The following is a 27821-nucleotide window of genomic DNA, read 5'->3' as shown; positions in this document are numbered from 1 at the left end:
CTCCTTCCTCATGAGTCAGAAGTGGGGACTGTTAGAATGCACACTCAGTCAAGCTACGGTTTGCACACTGTGATACTTTCCGATTCTTCCACCTGATTGAATGCTCATGCATTTGCATTCAAAACTGACATTAAAAAAAAAAATGAGAGAAAAATCCGTACTCGAGTTTCTAGTTTTATATCGTTTTCACTTTTTAATTTCTTTATTTGGAACATAGAGCACATATGGCAAAACCCCTAGTAAGTTGCAAGAGAAACTGAAGAAAGGGGGGCACGAGCTCTGTGTCCTGGTACTCTGAGTAGAAGGATCCTTGCTGTTGGAACAAGTGCCCACTGCCACTTGCTCACACTGCACTATGTAGGCTTTATGGAGACGGCTCTTATGCTAGTGTCACAGTGTTCTGCAGCTACCTTTAGGATGTTACATGGTACCATCCCTTTCATACCACTGCCAAGTACTGATGACCTGTTCCTCTTACCCAAAGTCCTTCCATCCCACAGTCCCCTTTCTGTTTAATCTAGCTGGAGAGTGCTCTGCTCTTTAAAGCCGAGTAACAAGGCATGAGAACAAAATAAAAACGATAGCTAAAACTGTACATTCTTTATTTTGAGCTCACACAGTATCTCCTAACAGTGAAGGAAATGCTGAGAGAAGTGTAGGGTTAAGACTCAAAATTGTCTGGGTTCACTAGCTAATACGAGAGCCAAGATTCCAAGTCAAGGAATCTGATTCCAACCCTGTGTGGCTGTGTGGAGCCACTGAGCACTGCCAATCCCTATGGCTAGAATTTTACTAAGTTCCAAACCGGCAGAGTGCCATTCAAACAAATAGGCATTGTTAGAGCATGAGGCAGTCAACGCTGGATGCAATGTTGTTGCTGAAAGCAGAAGTCTTAGGAAAGACCAGTAAAGCATCTCAGTGAGAACCGCACTAGCGACGATCAGGGCTGCCCAAGGCCTGTCTCTGGGTTTGCTGTCTCTGAGCCTTGTTTCACAGACTTCTCCAGATACTCTGGGATTTTTTTTAACAGTATAGAATCACTGTAAATTAGAGAGGGAGACCCACAGTCTGGATGAAAGATGGTTTCAGATGGAAATATTCACCTTTTCCCTGTTCAATAGAAGGTCTAAATTAACTTTTCTGGATGCTTTCGATGGGTTCTATGAGGGGCGGAATGGGAGATGGAGTGAGGGTACTCTTATTGGAGCTCTCACAAGCAACAGTGAAGTTTTAAAATGTGCAATTATAATAGATTCTTAAGAGATTTCCACAAATAAAGAAGCAATAGCAGAGGGAAACAGAGAATTTTGGAACTCACCTGTGTAGTTCCTACCGGTGCTGTACCATGTCCAATGGGGTTCACCATACCATGAAACTGTGTGTGAAAAACCATATCATTGTGACTTAGGGTCACGTTCTACTTGTTTCTAAATTATGCTGCTAAAAGAGCATGGACAGATAGGCACTTGCTGCTTGGGAAATGTGTGTGTGTGTGTGTGTGTGTGTGTGTGTGTGTCTAAAGTACACAAGTCAAAACACTACAAAGCCATAAAGGTGAGGACAGATATTCCTTTGCCAGAGATTGAGTGGGATGGTGCCTTCATGATATACTTTAAAATAACAAAACAATCTGGAACAATGGGGTGCTTCTCCTACCTCATGAATATCTATGACTCCAATTCATGACAGAACAAGTCATTAGCTATCTCTGCCAAACCGCCCAGAGGAGATGCCTGATGCATGCAGAGCCCGGCAGTCTCCAGGTACTAAAACCCTAAGTTCGTAAAACACAAAACACAAAGAGAACTCTACATCTCAAATGTCGCCACAGTATTTACACTGGTAGCCAGAAGCCCTTGAGGAGTAAGGATCACAGCATCCCAAGCAAACATTCTAACTAGAAACAGTGAACATAGACTTGATGAGCTGGGTTGCTCAGTTTGTGCATGCTGACAGGGTGCTGGATATAAGTAGGTAGATAACAGATAGATAGATAGATAGATAGATAGATAGATAGATAGATAGATAGATAGATAGATAGCTGATATCCAGATAGATTTCCCTTTGGCTATAGGAAAATATGAGTAAGGTACTTGTTTTAAATTTTAATTGCTGAACAAGGAAGATACCCTTTTTCCAAAATTAAATTTTAAAAAATCTACTTCTTACCTAAAATTATACTGTCATGTAATTGGCTAGGCATTCGTTTCTTAATTGTTGAACTTATTCCTACAAACGTATATTTCAAATCTCTGAATGCTTAAAACTATTTGGAAGGAGAGGGATACTTTTGACATCGTTTTTTATATATTTGATAAATTGCTGATATCCGCCTCCATGCGCACATATGTTCTCTTTGTTCAGGATTGCTCAAATGGAGATCTCAAGATGTGGAAGACAGCTTATTCGAAGGGACTTCACGGGAGCAGGCATGAGCAGACAGGGAGATGGTGAAGGGAGAAGGCAGAGCCAGCACTGTCATGCATAACTGGCGTGGTGGCTGTGCCAACAGGCCAGTGCTGCCAGGCCTGCTGAGCAGCCGCGTGCCCACACTCTCTGTCAGAGAACAGGTGGGGCTTGTCTAGTCCCTAGCCAATGTCCTCCATTCAGAGAGGGTTGTCTCGGGACAGCTCCTTTGACCTGCTATGCCCTAGATGTCTGGCCTAATGATGCTTATGGCTTCAGAGGAATCTTCAGTGTCAATTGTGAGACCCTCCTGGTCTGCCCTGCCACATAAACACAAGGTACCCAGTGGGGTAAAGATTTCAAGAAAAACAAACAAACAAACAAACAAACAAACAAACAAACAGACCTTTAAAATGATAAGAACAGGATGGAAGAGATGGCTCAGTGCTTCCTGGCCTAGCTAAAATAAACAAACAAACAAATAAATAAATAAAAGTGCTAGCTGATCTTCCAAATGAACCAAGTTTGATTCCTAGCACCCACATTGGGTGGCCTACAACCACTTGTAGCTTCCGCTCCAAAAGGTTCAATACCCTCTTCTGAGCTACATGACTATCTGAACTCATATGTGCACATAGTGTATCCCTACCTCACCTCTCTCCCTCCCTCTCCCCTCTCTCTCCCCCCTCTCTCTCCCCCCCTGTCTCTCTCTGTCTCTGTCTCTCTATATATATCTTTCTCTATTTCTCACACACATATTAAAATAAAATAAATCCTTAGATATACATGATACACCCTAATTAATTCATTATTTATCCAAAATTCTAACATAACTGGGCTTCTGTCCTTTCTTTTTCTTTTCCTGTACATCTGGACACTATATCCATGAAATACTTGAAGTGTGATCCTGTTGGCAAGAGACTCAGACTGGTCAGCACTGTAGTTAAAACAAGATCAGTTAAAAAGATAGGAAAGACAAATGTCTTGCACCATTGGGTAATCCTTTTGTTATTATTTGTGTGTTAATGTATTTTTACTAAAGGTAGGCTGTGAAATATCACCATGGAGGGTGTACCTTGCTAGGAATGTTCATCTAGCCTTCCTAGGCTTTTGGGGGGGAGGGGTTCTTGAAGCTTCCAGCAGCACTCTTCCACAGGGTTTCTGGAACCTTCTCTTCATCTTGAAGGCTCCTGTGCCTTTGAAATCTTTGTTCATTCCTGGAGTTACACTTTTCTCCTCCTCCTCCTCCTCCTCCTCCTCCTCCTCCTCCTCCTCCTCCTCCTCCTCTTCCTCCTCCTCCTTATCCTCATTCTTCTTCCACCTTCCTCCTTTCTCCTTTCTTTTTTTCCTTTCTCCTCCTTTCCTTTCTCCTTTCTCCTTTTTTCTCTTTTTTCTCCTTTCTCTCCTTTCTCTCTCTCCTTTCTCTCTCTCCTTTCTCTCTCTCCTTTCTCTCTCTCTCCTTTCTCTCTCTCTCCTTTCTCTCCTTTCTCCTTTCTCTCTTCTCCTTCTTTCTCTTTCTCCTTCTTTTCTTCTTCTTCTTCTTCCTCCTTCTCCTCCTCCTCCTTCTTCTTCCTCCTTCTCCCCTTTCCCCCTCCTCCTCCTTCTTCTTTTCTTCTTCTCTTTCTCCTTCTCCTTCTCCTCCTTCTCCTTCCTCCTTTCTCCTTTCCTTTCTCCTTTCTTTTCTCCTTTCTCCTCCTTTCTTTTCTCCTTTTTCTTCTTTCTCCTTTCTTTTCTCCTTTCTCTCCTTTCTCCTTTCTCCTTTTCTTTCTCCTTTTCTCCTTTTCTCCTTTTCTCCTTTCTCCTTTCTCTCCTTTCTCCTTTCTCCTTCTCCTCCTTCTCCTCCCCCTCCTTCTCCTTCTTTTTCTCTTCCTCCTATTCCTCCTCCTTCTTACTCTTTATCTTCTTTTTCTTCTTCCTATTCTTTTTCTTCAGAACTTTACACCATCAACCTGTCTTCAAAATCACTGACAAATACCTCTACCCTGGGAAAAGATGTCTTTTTGTGGTCTAGAGAGGGACAAGTGGGTCTTCCAAATCTCCTCCTGGAAACCTAGAGCCCTGGCTTTTCTTCTTGTATTTCTCTTGTACCTATTGCTGATTCATACTCTAGTGAGTTAAGGATGTAACTGGTAGGGTACTGGTTTTTCCCAGACAATTCAAGCAGGGCTCTGGGCTGTCAGGGCTACTGAACAGTTCTTTCAGCATCTACCTTCTTTCTACTCCTATGCACACTGCTGCTGTTTTCTGAAGCTCTGATGGCAAACCCAGTCAGTTTCTTCTCCTTCTAGAATTTCCTTATTTTCTGGAAACCTCGCAGCCATGCAGGCCAGAAAGCAAATAAGCTAACTGCAGATCTTCTTCACTGTCCTCTCCACCAAATGGAATCCCTCAGTCTCACCTTCAGCTCTATACCATACCACCAGGTGCAGCCTCCCCTCCTCCCTGCCCCCACCTTCAATTGCTCACAAAATTTCCCCTCCAACCTTCCTGCTCATCCATCCTGTTATAGCAGCCCCTGACCACAGAGGGCATTCTCTGGGAACCTATGAACCAAGCCTGCCAGAGCAGCAAGTAGGACAGTTAAGCACATGGGCAACCTTGAGACCTTCACTCTCCCACCTCACCTTTAAATCTAATCCCTCCATCCCATGCCCAGATCTTCAGCAGTTACGTGTTGCAGTCTCTCACAGTTTGCCCCCCATTTCCAGGGGACCAAGCAGATTCTTGTGGAACACCCCTACTTTCTATCCTCCTGTAGATCCCTTCATCTGCCACCTAGCTCATCCCCATTCCTAAGTATCAGCTCCCAATGCCTAGAAGCACATTTGACCTGGAAGTCCTAGTAGCCATAACTGCCAGAATCTCAGAAAAATTCCCTATCGGGCAACATACAGTCACCATACTCTCCAAGAAAGCAAAAAGGGGAACAGAAACTAAGGAACAGAACACAACCCCAACAAAGACACCTAGAATTGCAATCTTCTCAACCCAGATGCCTATACATAAAAACACAAAAGCAGCCAGGACAATATGTCTCCACTAAAGCCCAGCAATCCTACTATAGTAAGCCCTGAGAATTCCAATGCAGATTAAACACAAGACAAAGACAAAACAAAGACCTTAAAGCAACGTTTATTTATATGATAGAGATATGGAAAGACGACACAGATGAATCTCTTAAATCTATGGAAAAGCTAACAAAAGGGGGAGGAAATGAGCTAAACATTTCAAAGGCTGAAAGTAGAAATAAAATCAATAAAGAAAACACAAACAGAGGGAAATCTATAAATGAAAAAGATTAGGAATCTAACAAGAACCTCAGAGGCAAGCCTCACCAACAGAATTCGAGGGATGGAAGAGAGAATCTCAGGCATTAAAGACATGGTAGAAGACACGGATATCTCAATCAAAGAAAATGTTAAATCTAAAAATAATCCAGGCACAAAACATCCAGAAAATGTGGGACACTATGAAAAGACCAAATCTAAGAATAATAGAAAGAGAGGAAGAAGGAGAAACATAGGTAACAGGCACAGAAAGCATTTTCAACAAAACCATAGAAGAAATTGTCCCTAACCTAAAGAAGGAGATGATTATCAAGCCAAAAGAGCATTCACAAGACCAGATAGACTGGGCCAGAAAAGAAAGTCCCTGCTGCGTGAAATAATCAAAACACTAAATGTACAGAACAAAGAAAGAATACAAGGAAAAAGCTACAAGGAAAAAGACCAAATAACATTTAAAAAGAGACCTATTAGAATAGCACCAGATTGCTTTCTGGAGAGTTGAAAAGTGAGAAGGGCCTGAACAGATGGTCCACAGACTCTAAGAGACCTCAGATACCAGCCAGACTACTATACTTAGTAAAATGTTCAACCTGATAAATGGAGCAAATGAGAACAAAGAATCATCCTGCTTGAGGCAACCCAGACCCGGAAAGACAAATATAGTCTGTGTTCTCTTATATGTGCATAATAGTTGTTAAATCAATTGATAACCAAGCTACAATTCAAGGAACCATAGTAGTTAGGAATAGAGTAAAAGGATAGGAAGCACAGATAGATCTCTCTAGGAAAGAGACATAGAAGTATAAATGGATGGATGGGGAGGAGGGGCTGAAATGAGAGGATCAAGTTGGGTGGGAGATGAAAGGAGAGAAAATATGGGGAGAGTCCCTTAAGATGAGGGCCCTTTGAGGGGTCGTGTGGAAATCTAGTACAGTATAAACTTCCTAAAATATATACATTTATGAAGGTGATCTAATGAATCACCAAATAATGTGGGAGACAGAGCCTTAGCTAGGTGTTGCTTGTCACCAAATAAAGTTTCTATTACTGGGAATGGGTTACATCTAATTGAATTGGTTGTCAGGTCCAGAGGTAACTCCAATTCCCTAGACTCCAAAAGGCAGTTTTAATATCCAGAAATGAACTCAACCTGGACTATAGGAGGATTCCCAGCAGTTAGATAGAAGCCATCATTCTTCAGGAACTTGTGAAACTGGTTGCCATCAACTAATAGAAATTATTTCCCGACTCCGCGGGACCTAGGAAATTAGTCTGAACAGGTTAGAGGGTGCGCCAGAGAACCGGACAGCTTCTGGGACGGGCGGAAGCACAGAGCTGCTGAGGCAGCAGCCTGGGCGGGCCGCAGACAACCGGCCACCATCCGGACCAGAGGACTGGTGTCCGCCTGGCTTGGGAGGCGGCCTCAGCCTCAGCAGCAGCGGTCGCCATCTTGGTTCCGGGACTCAGCAGAACTTAGGAAATTAGTCTGAACAGGTTAGAGGGTGCGCCAGAGAACCGGACAGCTTCTGGGACGGGCAGAAGCACAGAGCCGCTGAGGCAGCACCCTTGGCGGGCCGCAGACAGCCGGCCACCGTCCGGACCAGAGGACAGGTGTCCGCCTGGCTCGGGAGACGGCCTCAGCCTCAGGAGCAGCGGTCACCATCTTGGTTCCAGGACTCCCTGGAACTTAGGATTTTAGTCTGCACAGGTGAGAGTCTGCACCACAGAAGCTGACAGCTTCTGGGAACTGCCAAAGCAACACAGCTTCTGAGAGAGGCCCTGTTTTGGGCCTTCTTCTTCGACCAGGAGGAGGTCCAAAAACAAGATATCTGCGCACCTTCCCTGTAAGAGAGCTTGCCAGCAGAGAGTGCTCTGAGCACTGAAACTCAGAGGAGAGAATCTGTCTCCCAGGTCTGCTGAGAGATGGTAACAGAATCACCAGAAGAACAATCTCTAAACAGAGTCAACTATAACTACTAACTCCAGAGATTACCAGATGGCGAAAGGTAAACGTAGGAATCCTACTAACAGGAACCAAGACCACTCACCATCATCAGAACCCAGCACTCCCACTTCGCCCAGTCCAGGGCACCCCAACACACCCGAAAACCTAGACCTAGATTTAAAAGCATATCTCATGATGATGGTAGAGGACATCAAGAAGGACTTTAATAAATCACTTAAAGAAATACAGGAGAACACTGCTAAAGAGTTACAAGTCCTTAAAGAAAAACAGGAAAACACAATCAAACAGGTAGAAGTCCTTACAGAAAAAGAGGAAAAAACATACAAACAGGTGATGGAAATGAACAAAACCATACCAGACCTAAAAAGGGAAGTAGAAACAATAAAGAAAACTCAAAGTGAGGCAACACTGGAGATAGAAACCCTAGGAAAGAAATCTGGAACCATAGATTTGAGCATCAGCAACAGAATACAAGAGATGGAAGAGAGAATCTCAGGTGCAGAAGATTCCATAGAGAACATCGGCACAACAATCAAAGAAAATGGAAAATGCAAAAAGATCCTAACTCAAAATATCCAGGAAATCCAGGACACAATGAGAAGACCAAACCTACGGATAATAGGAGTGGATGAGAATGAAGATTTTCAACTCAAAGGACCAGCAAACATCTTCAACAAAATTATTGAAGAAAACTTCCCAAATATAAAGAAAGAGATACCTATGAACATACAAGAAGCCTACAGAACTCCAAATAGACCGGACCAGAAAAGAAATTCCTCCCGACACATAATAATCAGAACAACAAATGCACTAAATAAAGATAGAATACTAAAAGCGGTAAGGGAAAAAGGTCAAGTAACATACAAAGGCAAGCCTATCAGAATTACACCAGATTTTTCACCAGAGACTATGAAAGCCAGAAGAGCCTGGACAGATGTTATACAGACACTAAGAGAACACAAATTCCAGCCCAGGCTACTATACCCAGCCAAACTCTCAATTACCATAGATGGAGAAACCAAAGTATTCCACGACAAAACCAAATTCACACATTATCTCTCCACGAATCTAGCCCTTCAAAGGTTAATAACAGAAAAAAACCAATACAAGAACGGGAACAATGCCCTAGAAAAAACAAGAAGGTAATCCCTCAACAAACCTAAAAGAAGACAGCCACAAGAACAGAATGCCAACTTTAACAACAAAAATAACAGGAAGCAACAATTACTTTTCCTTAATATCTCTTAACATCAATGGTCTCAACTCCCCAATAAAAAGACATAGACTAACAAACTGGCTACACAAACAAGACCCAACATTTTGCTGTTTACAGGAGACACATCTCAGAGAAAAAGATAGACACTACCTCAGAATAAAAGGCTGGAAAACAATTTTCCAAGCAAATGGTATGAAGAAACAAGCTGGAGTAGCCATCCTAATATCTGATAAGATTGACTTCCAACCCAAAGTCATCAAAAAAGACAAGGAGGGGCACTTCATTCTCATCAAAGGTAAAATCCTCCAAGAGGAACTCTCAATTCTGAATATCTACGCGCCAAATACAAGGGCAGCCACATTCATTAAAGAAACTTTAGTAAAGCTCAAAGCACACATTGCACCTCACACAATAATAGTGGGAGACTTCAACACACCACTCTCACCAATGGACAGATCATGGAAACAGAAACTAAACAGGGACACACTGAAACTAACAGAAGTGATGAAACAAATGGATCTGACAGATATCTACAGAACATTTTATCCTAAAACAAAAGGATATACCTTCTTCTCAGCACCTCATGGTACCTTCTCCAAAATTGACCACATAATAGGTCACAAAACAGGCCTCAACAGATTCAAAAATATTGAAATTGTCCCATGTATCCTATCAGATCACCATGCACTAAGGCTGATCTTCAATAACAAAAAAAAATAACAGAAAGCCAACACTCACGTGGAAACTGAACAACACTCTTCTCAATGATACCTTGGTCAAGGAAGGAATAAAGAAAGAAATTAAAGACTTTTTAGAGTTTAATGAAAATGAAGCCACAACGTACCCAAACCTTTGGGACACAATGAAAGCATTTCTAAGAGGGAAACTCATAGCTCTGAGTGCCTCCATGAAGAAACGGGAGAGAGCACATACTAGCAGCTTGACAACACATCTAAAAGCTCTAGAAAAAAAGGAAGCAAATTCACCCAAGAGGAGTAGACGGCAGGAAATAATCAAACTCAGGGGTGAAATCAACCAAGTGGAAACAAGAAGAACTATTCAAAGAATTAACCAAACGAGGAGTTGGTTCTTTGAGAAAATCAACAAGATAGATAAACCCTTAGCTAGACTCACTAGAGGGTACAGAGACAAAATCCTAATTAACAAAATCAGAACTGAAAAGGGAGACATAACAACAGATCCTGAAGAAATCCAAAACACCATCAGATCCTTCTACAAAAGGCTATACTCAACAAAACTGGAAAACCTGGACGAAATGGACAAATTTCTGGACAGATACCAGGTACCAAAGTTGAATCAGGATCAAGTTGACCTTCTAAACAGTCCCATATCCCCTAAAGAAATAAAAACAGTTATAAGTAGTCTCCCAGCCAAAAAAAGCCCAGGACCAGACGGGTTTAGTGCAGAGTTCTATCAGACCTTCAAAGAAGATCTAATTCCAGTTCTGCACAAACTTTTTCACAAGATAGAAGTAGAAAGTACTCTACCCAACTCATTTTATGAAGCCACTATTACTCTGATACCTAAACCACAGAAAGATCCAACAAAGATAGAGAACTTCAGACCAATTTCTCTTATGAATATTGATGCAAAAATCCTCAATAAAATTCTCGCTAACCGAATCCAAGAACACATTAAAGCAATCATCCATCCTGACCAAGTAGGTTTTATTCCAGGAATGCAGGGATGGTTTAATATACGAAAATCCATCAATGTAATCCACTATATAAACAAACTCAAAGACAAAAACCACATGATCATCTCGTTGGATGCAGAAAAAGCATTTGACAAGATCCAACACCCATTCATGATAAAAGTTCTGGAAAGATCAGGAATTCAAGCCCCTTACCTAAACATGATAAAAGTAATCTACAGCAAACCAGTAGCCAACATCAAAGTAAATGGAGAGAAGCTGGAAGCAATCCCACTAAAATCAGGGACTAGACAAGGCTGCCCACTTTCTCCCTACCTTTTCAACATAGTACTTGAAGTATTAGCCAGAGCAATTCGACAACAAAAGGAGATCAAGGGGATACAAATTGGAAAGGAGGAAGTCAAAATATCACTTTTTGCAGATGATATGATAGTATATATAAGTGACCCTAAAAATTCCACCAGAGAACTCCTAAACCTGATAAACAGCTTCGGTGAAGTAGCTGGATATAAAATTAACTCAAACAAGTCAATGGCCTTTCTCTACACAAAGAATAAACAGGCTGAGAAAGAAATTAGGGAAACAACACCCTTCTCAATAGTCACAAATAATATAAAATATCTCGGCGTGACTCTAACTAAGGAAGTGAAAGATCTGTATGATAAAAACTTCAAGTCTCTGAAGAAAGAAATTAAAGAAGATCTCAGAAGATGGAAAGATCTCCCATGCTCATGGATTGGCAGGATCAATATTGTAAAAATGGCTATCTTGCCAAAAGCAATCTACAGATTCAATGCAATCCCCATCAAAATTCCAACTCAATTCTTCAACGAATTAGAAGGAGCAATTTGCAAATTCATCTGGAATAACAAAAAACCGAGGATAGCAAAAACTCTTCTCAAGGATAAAAGAACCTCTGGTGGAATCACCATGCCTGACCTAAAGCTTTACTACAGAGCAATTGTGGTAAAAACTGCATGGTACTGGTATAGAGACAGACAAGTAGACCAATGGAATAGAATTGAAGACCCAGAAATGAACCCACACACCTATGGTCACTTGATCTTCGACAAGGGAGCTAAAACCATCCAGTGGAAGAAAGACAGCATTTTCAACAAATGGTGCTGGCACAACTGGTTGTTATCATGTAGAAGAATTCGAATCGATCCATACTTATCTCCTTGTACTAAGGTCAAATCTAAATGGATCAAAGAACTTCACATAAAACCAGAGACACTGAAACTTATAGAGGAGAAAGTGGGGAAAAGCCTTGAAGATATGGGCACAGGGGAAAAATTCCTGAACAGAACAGCAATGGCTTGTGCTGTAAGATCGAGAATTGACAAATGGGACCTAATGAAACTCCAAAGTTTCTGCAAGGCAAAAGACACCGTCAATAAGACAAAGAGACCACCAACAGATTGGGAAAGGATCTTTACCTATCCTAAATCAGATAGGGGACTAATATCCAACATATATAAAGAACTCAAGAAGGTGGACTTCAGAAAATCAAACAACCCCATTAAAAAATGGGGCTCAGAACTGAACAAAGAATTCTCACCTGAGGAATACCGAATGGCAGAGAAGCACCTGAAAAAATGTTCAACATCCTTAATCATCAGGGAAATGCAAATAAAAACAACCCTGAGATTCCACCTCACACCAGTCAGAATGGCTAAGATCAAAAACTCAGGTGACAGCAGATGCTGGCGAGGATGTGGAGAAAGAGGAACACTCCTCCATTGTTGGTGGGATTGCAGGCTTGTACAACCACTCTGGAAATCCGTCTGGCGGTTCCTCAGAAAATTGGACATAGTACTACCGGAGGATCCAGCAATACCTCTCCTGGGCATATATCCAGAAGATGCCCCAACTGGTGAGAAGGACACATGCTCCACTATGTTCATAGCAGCCTTATTTATAATAGCCAGAAGCTGGAAAGAACCCAGATGCCCCTCAACAGAGGAATGGATACAGAAAATGTGGTACATCTACACAATGGAGTACTACTCAGCTATTAAAAAGAATGAATTTATGAAATTCCTAGCCAAATGGATGGACCTGGAGGGCATCATCCTGAGTGAGGTAACACATTCACAAAGGAACTCACACAATATGTACTCACTGATAAGTGGATATTAGCCCAAAACCTAGGATACCCAAGATATAAGATACAATTTCCTAAACACATGAAACTCAAGAAAAATGAAGACTGAAGTGTGGACACTATGCCCCTCCTTAGAAGTGGGAACAAAACACCCTTGGAAGGAGTTACAGAGACAAAGTTTGGAGCTGAGATGAAAGGATGAACCATGTAGAGACTGCCTTATCCAGGGATCCACCCCATAATCAGCATCCAAACGCTGACACCATTGCATACACTAGCAAGATTTTATCGAAAGGACCCAGATGTAACTGTCTCTTGTGAGACTATGCCGGGGCCTAGCAAACACAGAAGTGGATGCCCACAGTCAGCTAATGGATGGATCACAGGGCTCCCAATGGAGGAGCTAGAGAAAGTACCCAAGGAGCTAAAGGGATCTGCAACCCTATAGGTGGATCAACATTATGAACTAACCAGTACCCCGGAGCTCTTGACTCTAGCTGCATATGTATCAAAAGATGGCCTAGTCGGCCATCACTGGAAAGAGAGGCCCATTGGACACGCAAACTTTATATGCCCCAGAACAGGGGAACGCCAGGGCCAAAAAGGGGGAGTGGGCGGGTAGGGGAGTGGGGGTGGGTGGGTATGGGGGACTTTTGGTATAGCATTGGAAATGTAAATGAGCTAAATACCTAATAAAAAATGGAAAGAAAAAAAAAAAAGAAATTATTTCCCTTATCTCTGGCAGAGGGGACATATGGCTACCTATGGTCCCTGCCAGCATGTCAAAGCTCACACTGGCCTCCAGGCTCCCTCAGTATCACAAGTACCTGTTACACATTTAGAAGTCCATCCTGCCCTTCTCACCCCCCACTCCCCTGAGCTCCATCCTGTTCACAGCCTTCCTCCCTCGTGACTACTGTTCTTTCTTTACTCTGCAACAGCTTCTTTACCTGTGTTTGCTCTGTGTTCTGTCTTCTTCTGTTCTCTCCTCTCTCACAGACACTCCTAGACCAGCCAGGTCCATTCCACTGGACATACTTAGTTCACTTCTTTCTCTCTTTGCTCTGGACTCTTGTAGAAGCAAAGCAATCCTAGAAACCTGGATGCACAACAGAAAACAAACTCGATAGCGTCTCCAGAGGTTCTTTGTCTGATAATGTCAATTCATGGATTTACTTTTTAGTTTTTATTTCCTTTTTATTTTACTTGTATATTCCTTGATATTTTTCATCTTTTTTTTTTTAATCCTCGAGGTCCTTTGCAAATACATTAAGCTTTTTGGTTTGTGTTTTTATAGGATTTCTGAGTATGTGAAGAAGTGGGTGGATTTGTCTGTATTTGTTTCCTATGCCTTTTCTTGGGCTCTTTTCCTTCTGTTTGCTTGTTTTGTAGAATTCCAATGTGTTAGTTTTTGTTTATTGTATACTGTATTATATATACTATTATGTTATTATAATCCCTTAGAAGCATGTTTGTTTCCTAGTGAGAAAAAGAAAACGGTGTAACAGATGGGAGAGGAGGTGGGAAAAATCTGGGAGGAGAAGAGGGAAGGGAAACTGTGGTCAGGATATATTGTATGAGGAAAAAAATCTATTTTCAGTAAAATGGAAAAAAAATATTTTCCTCTTCCTTCAGCTTCCTAGAATGTCTATGTGGTCAATGCAAAGTGCTAGAAGACCTTGAAAGCCTCTTGCTCCCCATTTCTTCCTGTCTCACATTATTTGTGCTTTAAATGGACCAGTTCAACTGCTCTGCCATTCAGGTCACCATACTCACTCTCACGAAGCACTGTTTGTAGACAGTATTCCCGTTCCTGTTGATAGCATTGTCCTGTCACCTCAGGGTCCTTTCCCTTTGACTCTGTATGGCACGGCTCTACTTTATCGAGTTATACAACAGTTTGTTTACAGCTTCTGAGGCTTCTCAGCCCCCCCCCCCCCCAGCCTTCGCTTTTCTGTTTCTGTGTCGCAGTGCCGTGCTAGTTGGCTCACTCAGGTTGGTTCAGGCACTCTGAGAAGCAGAGGCCAGATCATGGCTGTCGGGTATGTGGGACATATTAGGAGCAATGACACGTGTAAAAAACATGGAGGGAGGAACTGAGGAAGAACCTGTAAAGACCACCGATGGGAGAGGCAAGTGAAAAGGTTAACTAGCAAATGTGCAGTTCTAGGTGTGTAATCTAAAGAGTTGGCATATGTTTACATTGTATAATTAATACCAGAGCCAATTAATTACTATGTCTATTAACACCCATAGATACTATGAAGAGGATGAATCTGATATCAGATTATCTGATTTCACCGGGAGTGGGCTTTGAGGCTTCAAAAGCCCAAATCAGGCCCAGTGTCCCTCTTTTCTTGCTGCCAGTGGATGAGGCTGCAAAGCTCTCAGCGACTCCTGCAGTGTCTACTCCCCACCATGATAATAATGGATCAAGTCTCTGAAAGTAAGTAAGCTTCCAATGAAATGCTTTCTTTTATCAAAGTTGACTTGGTCATGGAGTCTCTTCACAGTAATACAGCACAGATTAAGCCAGAAATTGATTTTGAAAATACTTCAGGCTGCTATTTGTGAAATTTAAGTAAATGTGAGAATTCTTTATGAAATTTAAGTAAATGTGAGAATATTCATGAAATTTAAGTAAATGTGAGAACTCAGGTTTGCTGAGACATTTTAAACAGAAATTTTGCACTATTTTTTTTTCTCTAAATCACTGTGTGAACTGAAGTTCCAGGGGTGGGAGGGGATGCACTTGAGTTAAAGATTCCACAAGTCTAACTGGATAACATTGCAACTTCCTAACCATGGAGAATTGTAATATGCTGTTCGAGAGCCAAATTAACTTGGGCTATCATTACCTCCCTCAATAGCCACTTATTGCTCATGTCTATGCCCTTGTAAATGTGTGAGAGTCTTTAAGATAAATTAACAGGCCACTCGTTTCCACCAACCTAAAAGCCAATGTAATGAGATAACATCTAAAACCTATAGAAGAAATTTCCCAGCTTTGCTGTACTGCCTAGCTGATGCTCCCACTGATGTATTTGAAATGTGACTTGATTTTTTTTTTGTCATTTCTCTGTGTCTTCGTCACTGTTTCTGTGAAGAGATACCATGACCAAAGCAACTTTTTAAATTTTTTTTATTTATTTATTCACTTTACAAACCAATATTAGCCCTTCCTCTTTTCCCAGTACCTCCTCATACAAGTCCTCCCCTCTGGGTGTTACTGTATGACCTCACCCAGCACATCAAGTCACTGCAGGACTAGGCCCATCTTTTTCCACTATGTTGGGGACTTGCGTGAATACCAAGCTGCTTATCTGCTGCTGCATTTGTATAGGAGACCTAGGTCCAGCTCATGCTGGCGCTTTGGTTGCTAATTCAGTCTCTAGGAACCCCCAAGGGTCCATGTTAGTTGACTCTGTTGGTCTTCCTCTGAAGTTCCAATATTCTTTAGGTCCCTCAATCTCTCTCCCAACTCTTCCCATATATCCAAAAGATGCTCCACTACCCCACAAGGGATACGGACAGCAACCCACCCATAAAACCTTTGACCAAAAATGGGTCCTGCCTACAGGGTACTCAGAGACAAAGATAGAGTAGAGACTGAGAGAATGTCCAACCAATGATTGCCCCAAATTGAGACCCATCCCATGGGCAAGAACCAATCCCTAACACTATCAAAAAAAACCTATTGTGTTTATAGACAGGAACCTAATGTAACTGTCCTCTGAGATGTTTCACCCAGAAGTCAATGGAAAGAGATGGGAAGACTCACACCCAATTATTAGATGGAGCTCAGGGAATCTTATGGAAGAGTTAGGCCAAAGCAACTCTTAGGAAAGAAAATGTTTAATTGGAGGCTTGCTTATGGTTTCAGAGGCTTAGCCCACTATCATCATGACTGGAATCATGGCAGCTTGCAGGCAGACATGATGCTGGAGAAGGAGCCGACAGTACTACCTCCAGATCCTCAGGCAGCAGAAAAAGGTTGACACTGGGCCCTGCTTTAAAGCTCACCCCCAATAACACACTTCCTTCAACAAGGTCATACCAACTCCAACGAGGCTACACCTCCTCCAACAAGGCTCCTCCTCCTAACAATTCTCTAGGATTAATCCCTAATGATAAAGGATTCAACTCTATGAGCCAATGAGGGGTGTTCTTATTCAAGGCACCATACTCTGTAACTACAGAAACCTCATGAACCTGTTATCATGTTGGAGCATATTTTGGGCAAACAGAATCCATATTCTAAGGTCCTAGTCACTCACTTTTGGTTCCAGAATAAAGTATTACTCCTGTTTAAATGAGAGCTATGCTTCATGAGAACAATTTCTTAGACATGAGTTTCTTTCACCAGCTCCTTATAGTTTTCATATAAGAAACAGGTACCCATGACAATAGGCACTACTTACTTAAGTAGAGCATAGAGCACAGCACCACCGCACAGTACTGCTTCACTTAATATAAGCTATTGCTGACCTTCAATTAAAAGTGGACTTGATGTATATTCCTGTAAAAATCACCTGCTTTCTAATAATTCTTTCCGTCCACTTTCCTTCCCCACTGTTAAGACACCTGAAAGAAGCAGCTGACCAGGACTGAAAAGCCTGCTCATGTTAACTGGTAGATGCCTGCAGCTGTGGGTGCATAGCTAGCTGGAAGGCTGCCAAATCTGTTCATCATGTGTTGCTGCCGAACTGTTTGCTCCTGAAATATGGCAGATTAAAATGATGATAAACACATTCTAAATCAAATTCCTCTTGGCTGGGAACAGCGGAAGGGCCTGTTCTCACCTGGAGCCCCTGGAGTTCCTGGAGTCATGTCAGCTGCTCTTATTATCATGTGAAGTCTTGACTGCATGTGGAGACTCCACCAAGAGGTGGCTGTCTTACTGGACTGGCAAATAAGTGTCCTAGCTCTTGGTTGAAGGCTCCAGATGTGCTGCCAAGAGCTACCTGAGGACCTTCGCAGCATGGTGCATCTGTGGAACAAGCGGCTGAAAGACAAAGTTTCAATGTTGTATATGGCCTAGCATCAGAAGCAATGCTATAAAACTGCTGGCTGAACTAGAGAAATCAGGCAAGAACTACCTTTTGTTAAAATTTGGATTAAACATACATTTTTCCTTTGGACTCGTCGGCAAATTTGATTTTCCTGCCAAGCTGCTTGCTTTAAGAAGAAAAGTGAAGCCATGGTGCCACGGAGTGGATCTCAGGCAGGATTCTATCCAAGTGATGTTAGCATACCCTAATCAGTGCATTTAGTAACACAGACAGATGCCTTCAAAAGAACAGGGGTCTCACTGTACCCCCATATCCCAGTCCTTTTTCTAATATTAACGTATCTTAATTTTCTGAATTTTCTTAGTCTTAAATCCTACAAATTGTATAGTATCTATCTGTTCTCTGAAGGTGCTCTTAGTGCCCCCCCTTACAGAAGTGAGTTCAGAGATTGGGGTGGGGGTGGTCATAGAGACAGTGCTGGAAGTGAACTCAGTGTGCTGACCTTCCCTGACAGGATAAGAAAAAAACAAAGCTGTTGGCAGAATCAGGAAGGATTTAACTGGCAGAAGAGTGAAGTTTGTTAAATACTGACTAGGGGAAATGGAAAATCCTTCTCAGGAGGTCCTCCAAAACAGGATAGATTCTAATCTGTCTGGAAGAATTTAGGTGTGGTTTTTCTCGGGGGCAAGTGAATTGGTTTATATAACTTCACAGAGTTTCCTGTATGCTTTTTTGACACTCTTCCATGACTATTTAAAAACTTACCCATTGCCTCTCACCACCCTGACAAAGGCCCTTAGGTACAGAATATTTGGTGACCATATCTCAAAGCTCAGTGATCCCCTCTTCTGAGAAGTGGGAGACCACCCACGAAGAGCAAAGATAGGCTGCCACCTAAAATCTACATATGTGCCCTGCTGTGAATTGTCTGTCATCTTCATTGTTCCGTTTGTAGAATTATTTGCAAAGCCTGGTCATTAGTACTTTTTTAAAAAGGAGTTTCTATTACTTTGGATTTTTTTTTTTTTTTACAAAAGCATTCCCCATGAAAAATTTCCTAATTAACTTTTAGTGTATGCAATAATATATGTATGTTTTTTAACTTCAACACTCTTAGGGGGAAAGAAGGAAGAAAGTGTGTAACTGGTGCTTGTTCCAAGCCTTGTCATTGACGATGTGTGTGTTCTCTATGTGGAGAAACCCAATGCTTCTAACATAGTCTCTGAATGTTATGTTTTCTTTTCTAAACAAACAATGAGATGATCAATTTCAATCTCATGCCCTGGCCTCTATACAAGTGTGTTTCCCATTAAAGTTCATCATAATGTTTCCAAATGTGTTTCTCAAACAAATCAAGACCGTTTTATCCTTACATAGCTAAATTGTCTTGATTTCATTTGAGAAAAACGCCAGAGGTCAACAGAAAATGTAGCTGAGTGCACCATTTTGAAAATGTTATGGCCCTAATGGAAAGATTTGATAAATTTTACCTTTTGATGTGGAATCTAAACAAGCTTTGCCTCCCTTCCCCGTTGAGGTACTGTGGTTTTCATAGTGTTCGCTCAGTGAGTTTCAATTTTTAGAACCAAATGTCCATTTCCCCCCTGCCTTCTCATGACGAGCTGATGATGAATGCCTATTACACACTACCTTGACTATAATGTACCCTTGTGATTGCACCACACAAGCCCTGTTTTGGTCACCATAAAACTGCCAGCCCTTATCCCCACAAGCCTCACACAAGAATTGTCTTGAGAATTTCTCCCAAGTAAGCTTTGTATTCCCACAAGGACATAAAAATTTGAAAAAGTTTTATATTTTGCTTTACAGTATTATAGTAGATGAAAATAACGATCGCAAGCATGTATATATCAAACAAGTAAGAATCTATAAATTCATAATAGACTTAAACAAAAACACTCAATTGCTATTGAAGATGCACATTTCCAACTCATCTTTCTTTTAGTTTACTTTTTTTTTTTAATTCCTGTTTGTGTATGGGCAAGTAAGGAGAGGTTTTGATGCTAATGTCCTGTTCTCCAATTGGTTCTTGATTTGTCAGTAAAGATGTCTGGGTGCCAATTGCTGGGGGAAGGTATAGGACTTCTGGGTCCTGGGAGAGAAAAAAAAAAAAGGGAGACACAAGGAAGAAGAGAGGAAGATTTTTTTGTCATTCTTTGGAGGAAGAAGAACTAAATAACCATGTGATGTCTCAGGGGAACTGGAGCCTGTAGCCTTCGATATAGGCGGGTGGCCAAGGATGTTTGGCAGGGATTAGGTGGGACTAGCCACTGACGTTTAAGGCAAGTGGAGAGATGGAGATAATAAATTGGTAAGAGCACACTTTTCCAGGCAGGAGATAGTAATGTCCAGCTATTGTGCCAAGTTGTAACATAACAAACTGTGCATGTGTGTGTGTGTGTGTTTTATCATTGGATTCAGGGAACCTTGGTCACCTCCCAGAGCTAAAGGCAGGTAGATCAAAAGGGAAGCTGGGAGGGGCTGGTGGCAAGACAGATCCCGGAGCAAAGGTGGCAGCAGTAAAACTCAGACCAGTACTGTGCACATGGTGGTGGTAGTGGGGTGCCCATGGAAGTCAGAGAACAACAGTAGGAATTGGTTTAATTTTCCATCATGCAGGTACTACAGACCAAACTATCATTGCCAGACTTGGCAGTAGCACTTGCACCTACTGGGCCATTGTGACAAACCCCAGCTCAACCTTCTTATGAAGAACCGACAGGGCCCCCACCTAGCAGCAGATAGTGTGGCAGGACAGAACACACCTATACCACCCAGGTGCCACCGAGATGAGCAAGTAAATGGTGGAATAATAGGAGACACAAAGAAGTAGAGTCGCAGGAGTGAGGAACAGTCTAATATGAGTTGCCGGCACTGCCTCCTAAGGCCATGGTGAGGTACTTGGCATCTGCTGCCAATGAGGGCCCTGTCTGAGGCCCTACATCAGCAGGGGTCTGTGTTGATGTCCATGGACCATGTTACCATCAAAGGCCATTTGGGCATCCCTGATCTGGGCTGCTGCTTGGGGCCATGTTGATGCTGTAGGACTATATAAAACTGGCTCTGTCCCTCACTGGCTGAAGCACTCAGGAGACTTGGCTCCACCCCCACTGCCACCCCCAAACTGGGCAGGATCGAAGAGCTGGCATTGCCACTCACATCAGCACTCCAGAGAGCAGCACTGTAGAGAGCAGAGCCCACATCTCACCTGGGCAGCACAGTAGAGCTGTTCCTGGTGATGGGTGGGTGATAGAGAACTGGATCTGAAGACAAAAGTTCTGAAAAGCTGGCCCTGACCCTCACTGGGCAGTCCAGGAAAGCAGATAGCAATGACATGAGCACCAGAGAGAGAGCTGGTGGGCTGACCAACTTGGCTACCATACAGGCACAGATCCATAGCTTTGAATTGGCTCACCCCAACATCTATGAACAACTGGGGCTCATGAAGAAGCTGTAGAACCCGTAGAATCAAAGTTGTAGGATCATGACACAGAGCAACAACAGGATGTCTAAAGGGAGTCCTGGTAAGGATCCAGTGTTAACCGTGTAGCAGAAGCCAGAGGCCTCAAATCAGAACAATGATTCGCTGCAATGAACATTTGCAAGTAAAGCTGTTTGGGAAAAAGGGTATAACTGTGTGACACACCATGATACACTACAGCTTCCATGGTTAGGTTTTTTTTTTTTAATTTTTATTTACTTTAATTTTTTTCTTTTCTTTTGGGAGGGGAGGTTGCACTGGTGGAGGGTGGATATGGAGGGATGAGGTGAGAAGTGGGACTAGGGTGCATGATGTGAAATTTACAAAGAATCAATAAAAAGTTAGGAAGAAAGAAGGAGGAGGAGGGGGAGAGGAGGAGGAGGAAGAAGAAGGAGGAGGAGGAGGAGAACTGATGAACTGACGGGAAAAAATAAAGCTGGTTCCGTTTCCTCCTGAAGCTGTTCATTAGGGTAGCTAAGCCACTGACTAGAAAAAGTAACTTACAAAAGGATAGCAGTTAGTAAATGCACAGAAAATACAGAAGGAAATCCATCAACCCTTCACACACCTCTGTTTTACAACCACTAATAAAATAAAGTAGACAAGCACCAAAGATTGCTTAAGGGTCTGGGAGAAATTTCCATGGGGAACATGGTGATAGGAAATCGGGTTGCTGTTCCTGGAAATCACAGATCAAATTCAGCACCACCAAAAGAGCAAGAGATTAGATGGTGGATCTCCTGCTCAACGAGGGCAGATGCCATCTGTAAAGCATTTTTCTAGGTAGAATGTAAATCAAACCTTTTATGCTGACTGGTTTGATGTCAACTTGACACAAGCTAGAGTCATCAGAGAAGAAGGAGCCTCAGTTGAGGAAATGCCTCCATGAGATCCAGCTGTAAGGCATTTTTCTCAATTAGTGGTCACTGTGGGTCAGGGGAACAACCCCTTGTGGGTGGGACCATCTCTGGGCAGGTGGTTCTGGGTTCTATGAGAAAGCAGTCTAAGCAGGTCATGAGAAGCAAGCCAGTAGGCAGCGCCCCTCTATGGCCACTGCATCCAGTTCCTGCCTCCAGGTTCCTGTCCTGTTTGAGTTCCTGTCCTGACTTCCTCAATGATGGACAGCATGAGGAAGCATAAGCTGAATAAGTCCTTTTCTCTTCAACTTGCTATTTGTTCATGGTATTTTGTGACAGCAATAGAAACCCAAACTAAGACATCTCTCAAGTTTACCTGAGAGTATACAGAAAATACAGATGCAATTAGGATTTGCATAATGTGTTTATATCTATTTTAATCTGTTTTCATTTACTGTCCCTCCTCATGGGGAAATGATATGGTATTTGGAATTTATTTTTAGGACCTTTAGAAAAAAAATTGGAGAGGATAGATAAAAGATTAAGAAAATATTATTCCCTGTATATTTATGCATATGTGACATTTGTATTAAAAGAATAATAAGGGCATGCCATGAGGCATCATGCTGATTAGAAAAGTACCTGGCAAGAAAGAATACAGCCAACATTGCCTTAATCTCAACAGAGTGTGGGAGTACTTGGAAAGTCTTCATAGACTAGGGGCTGTCCTTAAAAAAGACAGTGGGCAGGGAAAATGTCAGAAAATTGTATTGGAGTTGTACTGTGTTTAACAGGGTGATAAGTATTCAATCATTTATTTTGTAATAAATGTCACTCCAGAAAGGAATTTTACATTAAGCAATAAGACGATCTTTTGAGAAAAATGGGTCACTTTAAAGATATTCACAGTGAACTGTTATGAAGCAACTGAAACTTAACGTTGGCACTTGATTTTTACTATGAGTTGGACTGAATTAAGAAATGCATAGGCACTTAGCAGAAGATGGCCTAGTTGGACATCACTGGGAAGAGAGACTCCTTGGTATTGCAAACTCTATATGCCCCAGTACAGGGGAACACCAGGGCCGAGAAGTGGGAGTGGATGAGTAGGGGAGCAGGGTGGGAGGAGGGTATAGGGAACTTTCAGGATAGCATTTGAAATGTAAATAAAGAAAATATCTTTAAAAAAGAAAGAAAGAAAGAGAGAGACAGGGGGGGGGAGGGAGGGAGGGAGGGAGGGAGGGAAGGAAGGAAGGAAGGAAGGAAGGAAGGAAGGAAGGAAGGAAGGAAGGAAGGAAAGAAAGAAAGAAAGAAAGAAAGAAAGAAAGAAAGAAAGAAAGAAAGAAAGAAAGAAAGAAAGAAGAGAGAGAGAGAGAGAAATACATAGGCTTAAATGAAACATACCTTTGGGTATAATGTGTCAAGGTGTTACTCGAAACAACTGAGATGGAAATGTTGACATCATTATCACACAGGTTGGAGTTCCAGACAGAATTTAAAACAAAGGAGAACAAAGTCTTGACACCCGTTTGCTCCTTTCCTGCTTCCTCATCCTCCTAGGCGTGAGCATGTTCCCGTGACCACTGCTTCTGTCTCCTCCTTGGTGCAATGCTTTTCCCACCACACTTTTCCCACCTTGGCAGACTGTAGACCTTGAACCAAGCCACAGTAAATGTTTGCCTCCTCTAGTTGCTTCTTATCAGGTATTTGCTCATGACATGTAATATTGCTCATGAAAAGTAATATTCAAAAATTGTAAAGAAGGAGGCAGACTTTGCCTTACATTAAAATATATTATGGCTTAACATAGTGCCAACCATTTTCAAAGTCTTTCCCATAGGCAGAGATGGGGGAAGGGGTTATTTTCTCCTTCCCACCCAGTCCCTAACATTAAAATGATCATCTCCATTTAACTGGGGTTGGGAGATTGGCAACCAAAACAGAGGAGCCAAGGGTCTTGAGGCAACAAAAGACTAGAAATATAAGCAAAACAAACATGCGTGTCACCATCAAACTCCACTAGATATAGCCATGCTGTTTTCCCCCCCTGACAAGTCATAGACAATGAGGCGTCACAGATCTCATGCCCAGACAGATTCTTGGTTCAGTCTGCTGTCTACCCAAGCAGGTAGAACAAGGAGCTGGTCTAGGGCAGCCAAAGCAAGAATACGAAGGAGGGGAAATAATGAAACTTTCCACTGGAATGTGCAGACTTCGGGCTTAGGTAGCTTCCCCCACCCTTCCCACCTCCTGAGACAAGTAGAAGCTTTCTCTAACCTTGGAGGGCTCTGGTGACTCATTTCTTGGATTCACTAAACAAAAAGTCCCTGGGTAAGTCACTATAAGAAGTCCCGGTGAAATCCGGCCATAGCTACAGGTTTTTCAGGGAGTCTAATTAGAAGTAACAGAGAAATAATGTCACACGCTTGGAAAAATCTCCCAATGTAGACACAGAGCAGAGACAAAGACTCCTGAGTGGAGAAGAAGTTGAAGAGGAAAGAATGCACGCTACTGACAAGATGGGGCCCTCGAGGGAGCAGAGTAATGCATGGACGTGAAAGGGGAAATAGTCATGACACTCATGGGACCCAGGGGGAAAGGCTCAAAGGGGTCAGATGGTGAGCAAACCAAAGGTAGGCATGGCTTTGAAGAACATTAAATGGAAAGAAAGAAAGAAAGGTAGCCCCAGTCTGCTGGGTGCCTGCTTCCATCTTTCATTTGGAATTCATCTACATTTTACATCTGACACACATGGAGATTGAGAGCAAGGCAGAATGACAAGGTAAACTAAAGGGGTCTCCTCCCTAAGATGTGCCCTTTTTTACAAGCTAAATGATGGTTTAGCTTTCCTTCTTGGAAATAAATGGAATATCCCAACTAATTTGCCATATATCAGTTTTCAAGCAAATTTGTCTATCAAAAAAAAGTGTCGTATTACTTGTTTGGGTATTTATTTCTTTTCCAAAATATGTCATTTGCCATTTCCTGTCTTTCTCCTGTTCAAATTCGTCTAACGCTATGCAGATCACTGCCCCAAGAAAGAAACTGGTGAGGCAGAATGGAAAGAGGTGGATGCTCTCAGCCAACCATTGGATTGAGCACAGGGTACCCAATGGAGGAACTAGTGAAAGGACTGAAGGAGCTTAAGGAGTTTGCAGCCCCATAGGAGGAAGAACAAAATGAACTAACCATTACTCCCAGAGCTCCCAGAGCTTCCAGAGACTAAACCACCAACCAAAGAGTACACATGGAGGGAGTTATGGCTCCAGCTGCATATGTAGCAGAGGATGGCTTGTAGGTCATCAGTGGGAGGAGAGGTCCTTGGTCCTGTGAAGGCTCTATGCACCAGTTTAGGGGAATGCCAGGACATGGTAGTGGGTGGGTGGATGAGCAGGGGGAGGGGATAAGGGGTTTTCAGAGGGGGAACCAGGAAAGAGTGTAACATTTGAAATGTAAATAAAGAAAATATCTAATAAAAGAAAAAGAGAAGCCGGGCTTGGTGGTGCACACCTTTAATCCCAGCACTCGGGAGGCAGAGGCAGGCAGATTTCTGCGTCCGAGGTCAGCCTGGTCTACAGAGTGAGTTCCAGGACAGCCAGAGCTACACAGAGAAACCCTGTCTCGAAAAACAAACAAACAAAAAGCATGCAGATGTGGGGAGAGAAAGAGAAGTCCCTCAGTCCAGAATGCAGTTAATACATTCACCATCTAAGAAGCAAAAATTCTTCACAGTTAACCGCATTCACTACAAAACAGTGCATGTTCAGAAAGTTGGCAAAGATATATCTTTTATGTTAAAGCAGCAATGTGCCAGGCTCAAGACATGCATATGAGCTTTGGTTGGGTCTCACTCTTTGGGATATTTTCTGAGACTTTCAAAAACAAAACTATTTCAGGATTTCTATTGCTGTTACAAAGCACAACGACGACCAAAAGCTAGTGTGTGGTTCATCTTCCAGGGAAGTTGGGGCCAGAACGGAAAACAGAGGCCATGGAGCAGTGCTGCTTACTAGCTTGCTCTTCATGGCTTGCTCAGCCTGATTTCCTACAGAGCCCACAACCACCTGCCCAGAGATGACACCACCCACAATGGGCTGGGCCATCCAACATCAATCATTAATCAAGAAAATAACCGAGAGGCTTGCCTACAGGCCAGTCTTTTAGGGGCATCTTCTCAAGTGAAGGTCTCCCTTCCCTAACTACTCTAACCTGTGTCAAGATGACATAAACGCATGACATCACAAAAACCATTGTTCCCAAGGAAGATACCCTAACTTCCTGTATCCTTGTTATCTAGACTTAAACCTTCTCAGTTATAATTCTGTCTGGTGCCTCTATAAAACCTCCCCGTGACGGCATCATTTAAGATTCCTTCGAAGTGCTTTGGTGATCAGAACTTCAGAAACCACCAGTTCTTGACGATTACAGGGTATGGAGTGTGACTCTTCTCTGAAAAACCCATGCTCTTGGGAGTATCTTATGTTCATTCCAGAGTTTGTTTCATCTATTATCTGCATTTTGGGGTGTTTTTTGTTTGTTTGTTTTTTGTTTTGGTTTTTGTTTGTTTGTTTGTTTTTAATGCTTTTTAGGGCTAGAAAAAGATGGCTCAGCCGTTCAAGGCTAGGCTCACAACCAAAATTATAAAATATGTCTTTTAATAAACTCCATATCTACCATGTAGAGACTGCCATATCCAGGGATCCACCCCATAATCAGCATCCAAACGCTGACACCATTGCATATACTAGCAAGATTTTATCGAAAGGACCCAGATGTAGCTGTCTCTTGTGAGACTATGCCGGGGCCTAGCAAACACAGAAGTGGATGCTCACAGTCAGCTAATGGATGGATCACAGGGCTCCCAATGGAGGAGCTAGAGAAAGTACCCAAGGAGCTAAAGGGATCTGCAACCCTATAGGTGGAACAACATTATGAACTAACCAGTACCCCGGAGCTCTTGACTCTGGCTGCATATGTATCAAAAGATGGCCTAGTCGGCCATCACTGGAAAGAGAGGCCCATTGGACACGCAAACTTTATATGCCCCAGTACAGGGGAACGCCAGGGCCAAAAAGGGGGAATGGGTGGGTAGGGGAGTGGGGGTGGGTGGGTATGGGGGACTTTTGGTATAGCATTGGAAATGTAAATGAGCTAAATACCTAATAAAATGGAAAAGAAAAAGAAAAAAAATAAACTCCATATCTGCTTTATACTGGATCATCATGAAATTCTTTTTTGTAAGAAGGCCAGGGATCTAGTCTTACCTGAGTGAAGGCCCTTAAATTAGGAACCTCCCCCAGGACCCATGAGTGAGTATGTAGCTGTCTCTCATTGCCTCCATCACTGGCATATCTTCAACCCTCCAGACTATTCCATTCTGTGTGTGAGAGTTCTTCTTCCTATCTCTTTTGCTCTAGTTCTGAACTCCATTCTAGAATCTTCCCAAACTCTGTGTCTCCCTTCCTGGTTTGTAGTGGGAGTCTGCCTACCTGGCTTTGGCATTTATGTATTTATTGCCTTAAGGGTAGATTTAGTGCTCATAGAGCTGGGGAAATGGAGAAGCTGATCCATATCACAGAGTCCTAGGGGCTTGCAAGGGCGTCTGTGCGCTGGTATGACACCTTTTGATAGAACTTGTCAAAGGTTAGTCCTTGCAGTGAGGTCCTACACAGTTCCCTTTCCTCACCCTCACTCTCCTCGCTGTTGACTACTGGGTTCTTGTCATCTGATAGCCCGTGCCACCTCAGTACGCTGACAGCATTAAAAAAAAAAAAAAAAAAAAAAAAAAAAAAA

The 27821-nt window shown here is 42.5% G+C and overlaps 1 long non-coding RNA gene across 3 annotated transcripts; it reads right to left on the bottom strand.

Annotated features, from left to right (window-relative positions):
- Window positions 1–1333: 1333 nt before the first annotated feature.
- Window positions 1334–27390, bottom strand: Gm40392. 3 transcript variants are annotated; one of them, XR_872682.2, is made up of 4 exons: window positions 27293–27390; window positions 17460–17662; window positions 13608–13756; window positions 1334–1375 (listed from the first exon to the last, which is right to left on the bottom strand). It is a non-coding gene; the product is annotated as a predicted gene, 40392 (long non-coding RNA). The 3 variants fall into 3 exon arrangements; XR_872684.2 differs by lacking the exon at window positions 27293–27390 and adding an exon at window positions 26178–26199; XR_872683.3 differs by lacking the exon at window positions 27293–27390 and adding an exon at window positions 23433–23716.
- Window positions 27391–27821: the final 431 nt, after the last annotated feature.

Source organism: Mus musculus, chromosome 12, assembly GCF_000001635.26.
Source record: "Mus musculus strain C57BL/6J chromosome 12, GRCm38.p6 C57BL/6J".
Lineage (NCBI taxonomy): Eukaryota > Metazoa > Chordata > Mammalia > Rodentia > Muridae > Mus > Mus musculus.
The sequence above is the reverse complement of the archived record's forward strand: the minus strand, read 5'-3'. Positions and strand labels throughout refer to the sequence as shown.